This window comes from Panthera tigris, chromosome B2 (assembly GCF_018350195.1).
Source record: "Panthera tigris isolate Pti1 chromosome B2, P.tigris_Pti1_mat1.1, whole genome shotgun sequence".
NCBI classification, from domain to species: domain Eukaryota; kingdom Metazoa; phylum Chordata; class Mammalia; order Carnivora; family Felidae; genus Panthera; species Panthera tigris.
Window position 1 is genome coordinate 101,059,736 of NC_056664.1, and position 12,116 is coordinate 101,071,851.

Here is a 12,116-nt window from a genome sequence, read left to right on the forward strand (position 1 = left end):
TGAAACTTTAAAAATTGTTTGGCATGGAGAAGGGGGGGGGGATGGTGGAATATAATTCAGAAGGTGATCTAGCTGAAACAGGTGAGAAATACACTTGAAAGAAAACTGGGTACTTTTGCTATTTGAACTTAGGAATACCGTGATAGATAATATAGGCTTATGGAAGGTCTTATCTTGCAAACAAGATGTTTTGGTTCCAGGATGATATAAAGTTTGAATAATAACAGCCAGATTCCATTATTATTAAAACTATTCTCTTTCCACAGTTACAATTGGATTAGAGCCCAAAATTCCAGAGCAGTGTGACCTAGGAGAAATAGTATGTAGAAATGGAGCATTGGCTGCTTAAGAAGATAAGAAGGACATAAGTTTAAGTTTATATGAAATTCACATTCTAACCAACTTCTTTTCTTTACCATCCTGCTATCTTCTGTGGAGCTCAAAAAATTTTAGGATTTTTGACTCAGTGCCCGTTAAAAAATAATAATAAAATACAAGTTAAAAACGTTTTCCTCAAAGTTTTAACAGAAGGAATGTTTCCTTTATAGCTGTCAAATGTGGAGCTTACCCATATGTTCCAATGCATACAACTCAATACAACTCAAAATATTCCTGGAGACTACTTTACAGAATTTCATTCATTATAACAACATTAGAGAAACTCTTTCTTTCCCCACCCCCTCACTTTCTTTCTTTGCTATAACACTGAAATAGTTTGTCACTTATACTTTTGTTTAAATGAATTTTGGCTCCTTCCAAAAATTAATCCTCTTTCTTCAACACATGACCATTCACCACTAAGTAAAATTAAGAAAAAAAAAAAAAGAAAAAGAAATGTTTTTCAGACATAAAAGGAAATCCAGTAAGAGTAGCGGGAACTTATAATGATAACCACATCCCCATTGAGCTGTTACAAAACCGAACTGAAACAGAACTCATTTGGAGCTGTTTTAAAAACTTGCTTCTATTACTTTATAGTCCAGTCTCATAAATCTAGAGATTAAGGACCCAATCTTTCTTTTGTTTGATCACCTGATCTTAGAAGTTGTGCTCACTACATGTGTGGGCAAGAAGGAAATCAGACACACAAGTAACCCTCTTGTTTTGTGTTTATGATAGTTGTCATTTTTAATGATAAGACAATAGCATATTTAGAAAGATATTCATTTGTATTTCCCTGATAAGGAGCGACGTTGAGCAGTCAGAGTGGCCAAAATGAACAAATCAGGAGACTATAGATGCTGGAGAGCATGTGAAGAAACGGGAACTCTCTTGCACTGTTGGTGGGAATGCAAACTGGTGCAGCCACTCTGGAAAACAGTGTGGAGGTTCCTCAAAAAATTAAAAATAGATCTACCCTATGACCCAGCAGTAGCACTGCTAGGAATTTACCCAAGGGATACAGGAGTACTGATGCATAGGGGCACTTGTACCCCAATGTTTATAGCAGCACTCTCAACAATAGCCAAATTATGGAAAGAGCCTAAATGTCCACCAACTGATGAATGGATAAAGAAATTGTGGTTTATATACACAATGGAGTACTACGTGGCAATGAGAAAGAATGAAATCTGGCCTTTTGTAGCCACGTGGATGGAACTGGAGAGTGTTACGCTAAGTGAAAAAAGTCATACAGAGAAAGACAGATACCATATGTTTTCACTCTTATGTGGATCCTGAGAAACTTAACAGAAACCCATGGGGAGGGGAAGGAAAAAAAAAAAGAGGTTAGAGTGGGAGAGAGCCAAAGCATAAGAGACTCTTAAAAACTGAGAACAAACTGAGGGGTGATGGGGGGTGGGAGGGAGGGGAGGGTGGGTGATGGGTATTGAGGAGGGCACCTTTTGGGATGAGCACTGGGTGTTGTATGGAAACCAATTTGACAATACATTTCATATATTGAAAAAAAAGAAAGATATTCAGACAAATAAAAACAGAATTCTGTATAAAATAATCACCCAGGAAGATTATTGTTGGATGACCAGTCAAGCCACATGGATGATTATGATTACTCTGAATGGCTGGCTGGCTTTTAGGTAGTGAAAGGCATGTTCTGTAGGGTTTCAGTCCCAGCCCTTTGGTTTCCTAGCTATGTGATCTGAAACAAGTCCCTCATATTCTCTATGCCTTAGTTTCCCCATCTATAAAGTGGGGGTAATAATAATAAGACCCACTAGAGTTATAAAGACCTCATGAGATAATACATGAGAAGCACTCACAACAGCCTGGAGTATTCATAGGTGCTCTACACATATTACCTACTGTACAATTGCTATTATACCCAAATAGTTGGTTATTTTTTCATAGTTCAAGGGCAAAGAGATGTAAGAGTTAGTAGAAATAGAAAAGAGTTGAAAAATAATGCAGCTGAGGTGATCTTTCTTTAGCAAGTTCAAGTAAACTATACCAACAGTAAGAATCAGTCTTAGTTCTGGGTCTCAAAAATTTTTTTCTTTCTTAATTAGCACCTTATAAATGAGAACAAATATTGTTTTGAAAACAACTAAAACAAAAATATAGAAAATGTATATTCATGCTGAATAACATGCAGAGAAGAATAATGGCATTTATGTATCTTTAAGCATCTAAACACATTGTATGATTAATCCTTGGTGAATTCTAGTTAGTTCATAAAGATACTGAGAGTTTCTCGACATTCAAGTGTTTTGGTACTTAATGGAACCCAAATATTTGATGAATTCTGGTACGTAAAAGGTATGAAATGTTTTAAATGATGTCCTATAGTACAACTGTAATTCATATATGCAACAACAATGGTAATGACAGCTACCAATTAATTGAGGGCCTATAATACGCATGACACTGTTCTTTGCACTTAACATGAAATAGTTTGTTTAGTCTTTTTAACAACCCTATGAGATGGATACTATTTTTATTCTATAAGATAAGGAAGCTTTGGCACACAGAAACTAGGGAATTGGCCAAGGTAACATGGATGTGACAGAGGTAGTATGTGAAATAGAGTGAAATTCCCCAAGCAGGCTTTTCCCAATCCTCCCCATGTTCTATAAACTACACATAGGTCTTCCTCGAATGCCCTGCCTGTTTAAGTTGATGGAAAGAAATCAAACAATCTGCAACAAGACGTGATAAGCTGGTAGCCTTTACTACTCATGCGTTCCCTTTGTTCATTGCAGCTCTAGCCTAGAAAGCTGCGGCAGGGGCATCTATCATTATTACTGCAAAGACACGGATGCCTGGGGCAGAAACAATTGCTTCATGAAGTAAGAATCCTCCTTGCTTATTCATTACACATATTTATACATTAGTCTCAGACTATTTCAAACAGAGACATTCTCCTACTTTCTGGCCTTTCTTGTAGCTTCCCAGGGTTCTTTCCTAAATTGAAGGAAGGCCTCCAAGCATTAGCTTTGGAATTGCCATGGCTAATTATCTAGGAGATTTTTGTGTTCAAGCAAACACCAGGACTGACATCCTAAAACAGAACATCATAACCTTTGTTGGCTGATTCCCCTGGAGATGATTAATGGAGACATGACTAAATATACTCACTGACTATAAAAACAAATTATGAAAAAAGAAAATCCACTGGGCAGGAATACCAGCAAACCCTCCAGGGCAACCTGCTTTATGACTGGCTAGGAAAGGCATTGATGTCTTCCCTCAAATACTCACAGATGATTTAGGGAATCACCTCATGGTAGCTTTATCATGTTGGAAATGAAGTTTTATAAAGTACTCACAGAAGATTCTTAGTGTTGTCTGTGTACTTTTAGTATGTGATCTGATGACTTGATTAATCCTTTTTGAGATGAAGACAAACACAAGGCAGAGCACATGAATATAACTATCATACCTAGTGAAATATATTAACTGCATATCAGGTGAGTGATAAGGGACACAGGCTTAGTTGCTACTTTCTAAGGGGCCCCCATATGTATTGACAATAGGTTATGTTGTTGCTATTAAGTTTTTTTAGCTGGAACAATTCTCAAAATACAAAACAGAGATAGGAACCATATGGATACATTTATCTGAATGCAACCATTGGATTTTAGTGTAGCAGACTGGCATATTTATTTTCATCAGCATTGAGAAATTAATGAAATAAAATGAAACTTTAGCCTTATAGCCAAAAGAAATACACTTCAAAAAGGGAACACATTGCTGAACATACTTTTTATGACATTACACAAAATTAAGTGTAGAAAATTTAATTTGGGACATGTTACTATGGTGATACAAGATTTAAGCTTAATTCTGTAAAGTTGAGATAACGGTGGTGAAGAATGAATGAGAGAATATAAGTAAAATCTTTACGAGATGTAAACAACTTTATACATGCTGAATAAGTGTTACCCATTATGTTTCTAGGTTAATATGACTTATAGAAAGGTGCCATCATTACTAAACTTTGCTGAAATAATTGAATATCAGTATGTACAAGAATTAATTAGATCACCATTCCACATTACTAAAGACAAACATTTCAAACAGAAAAGAAGATTTACAGAAAATCGAGAAACAATTGGAATAACATGTTCATCCCCATTGGGAAGGTTAGATAAACTGCATAAAGAAGAAACGAAAAGTATAATAAAAGGCAAGGTGACTAGATTTCAATATATATAACTTTTCTTATATTGTTATGTTTGATTAGCTTATAGAAGGTAAGTTTACCCAGTTGTAAGAGCATAAATAAAACAATATCACACATATTAAATGACAAAATTAGGGCAAAAATATAGCTTGACAGCCGCTTTGTGTACTCAATCTAACAAGACAGAATTTAAATGAATGGGCTATCGAATGGAGTTTTAGGGAAACTTATTTTGAATGAACTCACTTTAGGTGAAATGGCTAGCGGGAATAAATATACCATCTTACATTTGAACTTGATGTTTGCTGCCATTAATATTAGGATGGGTCAATCTGGAATGAGTTGGACAACAGCTAGAATGAGTTGGACAACACATACCAAAATAGCTTAAAAGGGAAAAATTATCCCACCTATCAATAAGTCCCAGAGTAGGATGGCTTTCAATCTGATTAATTCTGTGGTTGAAAATCATCAAGAACCAATGTTCCCATGTCACATGCATAAAATGGAGTACTACTCAGCAATAAAAAGAAATAAGCCACTGACTTATGTAATAACATAGATGAACCTCAAACCCATTATGCTCAGTGATAAAAGCCAGAGTCAAAGGCTATATACTACATGATTCTATTTATATGGCATTCTGGGAAAGGCAAAACTATGACAGAGAAGACACCAGTGGTTACCAAGGGCCAGAAGTGGAGGAAGGTGATTGACTGCAAAGATGCAGGAGAACTCTCTAGGGTCATGAAACTATTCTGTACCTTGACTGTGGGATCGTTACATGACCATATTGATTTGTCAAAATTCATAGGTTTTTTTTTTAACCTCTATTTCACTGGATTTAAATTTACCTTGAAATTTTTAAACTAAACAAAAGAGACCTACTTTCTCATCTTCTGTGCCTCCGCCTGACCTTTCTGTGCATGGCTAATTCACCTCATGCTTGCAAGGAAGTTGTATGCCCAGGCATTACAGGAAGATCAGATAATGTCCGGCAGAAGGGAAGCTGTCCCTTTAGGTGTTCTCTTTTTCCTTGTAGGAAATTATTTTTCAGAGACCGGTCTCCTTACCCCCTCACAATAGACTTTCTTACACATCTCATGGACTACAACTGAGTCACATGTCCTTCCATTTCTTAATCAATTCTGGAAAGGAAAACTAATTAATCACAATGAACATGGATTTAGAATTTAACCTGAAGTTTGAGATAAAGACACCTTTTCTAAGGCTACACACCTGAGCACATTAGAAATTCACATGGTAAGGATAAACTATAGTTGTGGTGAACATACCTAGTAGTGATGAACATCAAACAGTGTTGGCTAGCAACCATGTGATGGTTAGAAACCTTGTGATTTTATTTAATGATAAACTTTGATACGGGCCAACAGGAATGAAATAAAACAAAATACAAAGCAGTCAAGCTAATGCTTGGCCTTCCTTTCATACTTACTTTCATACGTTTTTCTATAATTGGAAATGGAATACCCCTCAATGTAATACTCTTGAGAATGTTGCTTGATGAGAGATTGATTTGGAAACTACATCATTTAAGGAATTACTGCAAGAAATAGAAGTGGTATGTGCATTCGCATGTGGAAGACCCATTAGATCAAATTTGTATGTTGTCAAAGACTAAAGAAAGAAACATAAGCAGAAAGCACAGTGCGATATGGGGGAGAAATTTCAAATATGATTAGAGTTATCCAAAGACTTGATGGTGGATTGACCCTGAGAATATTCAAAGCTGACCTAGACAATGCTTATGGGAATGTAGTAGAAGAGGATTCTAAAATCAGATGGATCATTGGACTGGACATTCTAAGACTCTTTGCAATATTGGTATGATGCTAAAATTTTTCCTAAGTACACAAGGAAATACAGATGTGTCTGTTATTTTGTGCATACAAGATACTATCTCTCTTTACATATATACAAGCTTTATATATATACAAACCATATATATATATATATACACATATATATATATATATGGCTTATGACTAAAAATATTTTACTAATTGAAAGACTAGAAGGGAATATATAATAAAATAAAGATGTGTTATATAAAGCAGTAAGATTATGGATGAATTAAAAACAAGATCTAAGGGAAATCTAGATGAGAAGTAGAAAATTTTCAGATTACAATACTGGGGAGTCTCTGATGTGAGTGAGCCACTCACTATGAAACTCCAACAAAACCCCTTCTTTGGAATGTGCCTCCTTTAAGAGAGACTCAAAGCCAACACCGGCTCTCAGAGCCTATCCTGGTTCTGACCATTCTCTAATCCAAAAGTGTCAAAGTCCTCTTTGTTTATGGTTTCTGGGCATGCGATTTTCAAAAATATATAACTGAAGACACCGAACAATGACATAGAGATTTTTATAGGCTGTAGGAAAATATCTGATTGTCAGCTTATCTATAAAATGGAGAAAAATGCTTGAGAATTCCTCTATGATTATGCATAGTGCTGATTTTTTGTTGAGTATCATTATTGTTATTATTATTATTATTAAAATTTTATTACCTAAGGCACTTTAGTTTTGTTTATCAGTTAATATAAGCAGAAAGGCCAAGACTAAAAATAGTATCATTGATGAGTCACAGGAAGAGCTTTATATTATTGTTACTATTTTTGCAAATCATGGAAAAAATGATGCCAACTTGAAATCATTCAAATGGACCAGATAAATTAAAGCAACTACTTAGCCATCAACCCTTAATTGGAAACATAGCATAACTTAAAGTCTACGTTATAAAGTATTACTTAATGGCACAGGTGTGCCTGGGTTATTTTTAGCTGCCTCCAAAACACAAAGTTAAATAGCAAAGAAATTGCATGTAAAGCTCTGTTTTCATGGTCTGGTTATATCCATTAACCTTTCCCTCATGTTAAGTGGATTTAGTCTGAAGCTACTTAAAAGCTTCCATTACTTTGACTTTAGAAATGCATCCCGAACCAAGAGGCTAGCTGCACAGGTGCATTGTTCTGCAAGACACGTGAAGAAAACAAAAAGACTTTAATTAGGAGAAAGACTATAAGAACCCAAATGCAAGAAAACAAAAGGGCAATAATAGAAAAACAAAAAACAAGGACCATAAACTTGTTGTGTTTGTTAATTTCAGACGTGCACCGAATACAGTAGTCTCCCTTATCTGTGGGGGATACGTTCCAAGACCACCAGTAGATGCCAAAACTATAGCACGAAACCATATACGTACTATGTTATTTTCCTACACATGCATGCCTATGATAAAGTTTAATTTATAAATAATCACATTAAGATATTAATAACAATAATGTATAAAATAGAACAACTATAACGATATACTTAATAAAAACCCTGTGTGGTCTCTCTCTCAAAATATTGTCTTGTACTGTACTCACCCTCCTTCTTCTTGCGATGATGTGAGCCATAAAGTGCCTATGTGGTGAGATGGAGGTGAATGGTTTAGGTATTGTGACTTAGCGTTAAGCTGCTTCTGACCATTTATCAGGAAGAGGAGTGTCTGCTTCCAGACCACAGTTGACTGGTGGTAACTGAAACCCTGAAAATCGAAGTGGAAGACAAAGTGGGGACTACTGTACCCACCTGTTACAAAGCTCTATTTTAGGCACTTACTGATGACATGATGTATAGAACCATTTTATTTTATGCCCCAGTGAGTTCAATATTGTTAGAGAGAGGAAAAGTGATCCTTAGGATATGCACTTCCTCCAACATGGATGCCAAGTTACATTATTTTCCATGGGTTGTGGAGTTCTTACACTGTTTTCATAAGAAACCGTTTTCAGAAACAATTTACATCTCTTCCTGGTATCTAAACAAGAAAAACAGGCAGAGACTTTCCAGTTACCAGCTCTCCCTACCTGGTTAAGGGTTTCTCTACTTTGCTGGTCAGGTCAAAAACTTGAATTATTTTGTTTTTGAAAGTAGTAAAGTGGTTATTCATTCAGTTACTAACACTTAGATTGAATGCTTTTGTAACACTCGGTATTGCAAGTATATATGACAGTCTAGCGAGCACTGGAAAGATAAAAGCTGGCCAATTTCAATAGCTCCATACACTTAGCCAATCTAATTTCTCATAGCCTCAACATGACAGTCTTCTACATCTACTCAACTTACGGGAATGTTTTATACCACTGTTCTTTTTATCTGTTCTGCTTCCTCAACCTGAAATTTTCTCCCCTTTATTCAGATCCTTCTTAATCTTCAAAGCTCAACAAAATCCTTGCCTCCTAGAGCAAATTGCAAATTTCTCTAGTATTTCCCTCTCTCTCTCTCTCTCTCTCTCCCTCTCTGTTGCTTGTTGTGCTTATGCAAGAGGAGTGGTATTCAGTGCTGCTGTTTTGTTTCCATCCGTTCAATGGTTATCAACCCTGTCTGTACATTAGAATCATTAGCAGTGCTTAAAAAAGTGATGCTTCGGTCTCACCCCAGAATAACTGAATCAGAACCTCTGAGGAGTAAGCCTGAGCATTGGTAGTTTAAAAATCTTCCCAGGTGATTGTGATGCATAGTGAAAATTGAGAAACCCCTTGGTTTAGGACAGGTTTAACCCAACGTTACTCATAAAGGGCTATTATTTAAGACCTTTTCCCATCTCTTTTGATTATTTTTCTGCCATACAGAAAAATGCATAGTGAAAATTGAGAAACCACTTGGTTTAGGACAGGTTTAACCCAAAGTTACTCATAAAGGGCTATTATTTAAAACCTTTTCCCATCTCTTTTGATTATTTTTCTGCCATACAGAAAAATACAGAGCATTTACCACACATTTTGGATTCATAAATTCAAATGTCAATGGTCCTTCTGGCTCTGAGTGGTGGATTGGTTTCACCTCGCCCACCAGCTCCAGTCAATTAATACTTATTTCTAGCATATCACTTTGACGATTGAGGACCTGGCTATGGCAAGAAAAGGTGCAACCATCCAAGCCTCCTGGCCACATGGTGGAGGAATATGGAAGACTCACCATGCATGCTAAGTATTATTTTTTTATCCTGATGTAGAAGATATTCCACATTACTCATTGAATAAACTGAGGTCTATAGGGATTAATTTTGCCCGAAGGAATTGCTTCGTGTTGGTAACAAAAAAAAATGGGGAAAGTTTTTAATCCAGTTCTCCTCCAACCTCCCCAAAAAGTGAATTTTTAGAGTTCACCTGTCTTGATTATTAACTCCCTTGTGCTCTAGCCCATCCCACGTAGCCCTATGTGCTCTGCCATTCTTGGTGTCTCAAGTCTTAGTTCTTTTGGCTTCACACAAATCTTGTTTTCTCCACATTATCCACGGTGAAGAGAATATATACCAACAAAACTCAGTGGGCTTGATTGATGAACAGTCCCACTCTTTTGTGTTTATAGCTTTCATGGATGCTATTGCCCTAGAAAAAGGCCAAATTCAAAATGTCTCAGAGTGAAATGGAGGATGTACTTGGGAAAATCTAAATCCATGAAGGCTGCCACATAAAAGTTAATTTTCACATAGTCAATTTGGGGTTTGGAATGTGTTGTGAAGGGTGCCAAATAGCCTACAAGAATACTAGCTCCATCTACCATTGTGCAATCTCTCCCTCTCTCCCTCTCTCTCCTCTCTCTCTGTCTGTCCCTCTTTCTCTCTTTCATTCTCCCTCCCTTCTGTCTCCCTCCTTCTCCCATCTGCGCAGCACACACAGGCTTGCAAAGACACATCACAAACCCTTAGAATTTCTATTTCCATTGTGCAGAGTCACAATAACCAGGAAAAGCAAAACACAACAGAAAAAAAAGCCTATACAATCTATCCAATTAATATGAATACCGAAACATTTTTTTTATCAGGGTCTGGTTGAATGTGGCTTAGATTACATCAGTGGTTCCCCTCCACCCAAACCACCTCCTTCATTTTCAGTTTCTTTAATTTCAACTGTCTTTGATGGTACTGAATGGAAAAGTCCGCTTGTTGCCAGTGGTTAAGAGTCACTATTAAGATTACCAAGATTGGCTGGGCTTCTGCTTCTAAGAGATGCACTTTGGGGATGGTAACGTTTTTGATTTAGTTTTCAAGTTCTGTTGTCTTAAGAAAAGATTCAAAATTTTCCCTGAAATAAATAAGTCAATTGCTATTCTCACTTTCTATAAACTATTGACAACAGAAATGCCAGATCATAAATGAAGTATTTTACACAAGCATATTTGTGTTTTTAAGAATAAAATGAAGATTTAAAACTCAAAGAACATTTCTTATCCAATTTTCTGTTCTGTGAGATCTTGTGTGTTGTCTTTGATATAATTTTGTTAGATAACACCTTTCCCTACATGAAAACGACTGTCCTGTGAATTGCAAATGATGTCTAAAGATTTTTTTTTAACAAAAGTGTCTGGATTGATAGTGTCTGGAATTCCTCCAAGTTGTAAATATCTCTGTCTAATGGTTTTTAGCCAGCCCAATTTAATACCAAACATCTCAATTTTTTTTTTAAATGAAAGAAAAAAAAAAAACCCCTCTGTGAGTCTGAATAATGTTTGAATGGGTGAAAGTAAATCACACAGGGACAATTCTGCATTTTTATTAAAGGGGGAATCTTCTGTTCCCATAACCTCAACCTCTCTAATTCCACCAGCCAATTACAGGATGTGAGCTAGTAGTGCTCTAGAGGGGAAATGCCATTCCGTTGACCTCAGAACTAGAGGGAATAGGTAATGGGGCTGAATAAACATCATAAAATAATAAGCATGCACAGAAAGTAGGGAGAAATGGAAATAGAATGTAATTATAACACCTTTGATCTTCATGCTTTGAATCTACTGAGCTGTTTTTCGCTGTGGCTGTCTGTGTGCCCAGAATGGCTTAAACTCTCCACCATATACCCCTACTGGAATAAATGTTCTTTTCATCCAGCTAACTTCTCAAGTTAGTTAGGACTCATTTTGGTAGACTTCAGGGAACTTTTCAAGTGTATTTCTTCCGTACCCGCTATCAGTTTATAGTTTGAAGAACACTCATATACACACTTTCTTTATAACTGTTTCAAAAATTTTAGTAATTTACATGTACAAAGAATGAATATCATACTGTATGCAGATAAGGACAATAACACCCTTTCTTTAGAGAGTATACCATTTCTTTTTTTTTGTCTTCCTCGAACTATAGTGAACATAAGTGTTTTAAAATTATACCATTTATATCTGTCCAAGAAACCTACGACTCATTGCCTTAATGTGTGTGTGCGACTGTGTGTGTGAGAGTGTGTGTAGATGCTGCCTTAAGCGCAGAGAAAAGGCTTACCCATCTTCATATACCCCTTGTGGGAGTCAGTACAATACTTGTATTTAAAATTATAGGGGCGCCTGGGTGGCGCAGTCGGTTAAGCGTCCGACTTCAGCCAGGTCACGATCTCGCGGTCCGTGAGTTCGAGCCCCGCGTCAGGCTCTGGGCTGAGGGCTCGGAGCCTGGAGCCTGTTTCCGATTCTGTGTCTCCCTCTCTCTCTGCCCCTCCCCCGTTCATGCTCTGTCTCTCTCTGTCCCAAAAATAAATAA

General features: G+C 36.6%; 1 long non-coding RNA gene across 1 annotated transcript in view; it reads right to left on the reverse strand.

The window, feature by feature from the left end:
- LOC122238715 overlaps positions 1 to 12,116 on the reverse strand; it is a 103,480-nt gene that overhangs the window by 59,254 nt on the left and 32,110 nt on the right. The window contains exon 2 of the long non-coding RNA XR_006217820.1: positions 7,975 to 8,135. This is a non-coding gene — a long non-coding RNA (uncharacterized LOC122238715). The remainder of the gene's footprint in view (positions 1 to 7,974; positions 8,136 to 12,116) is intronic.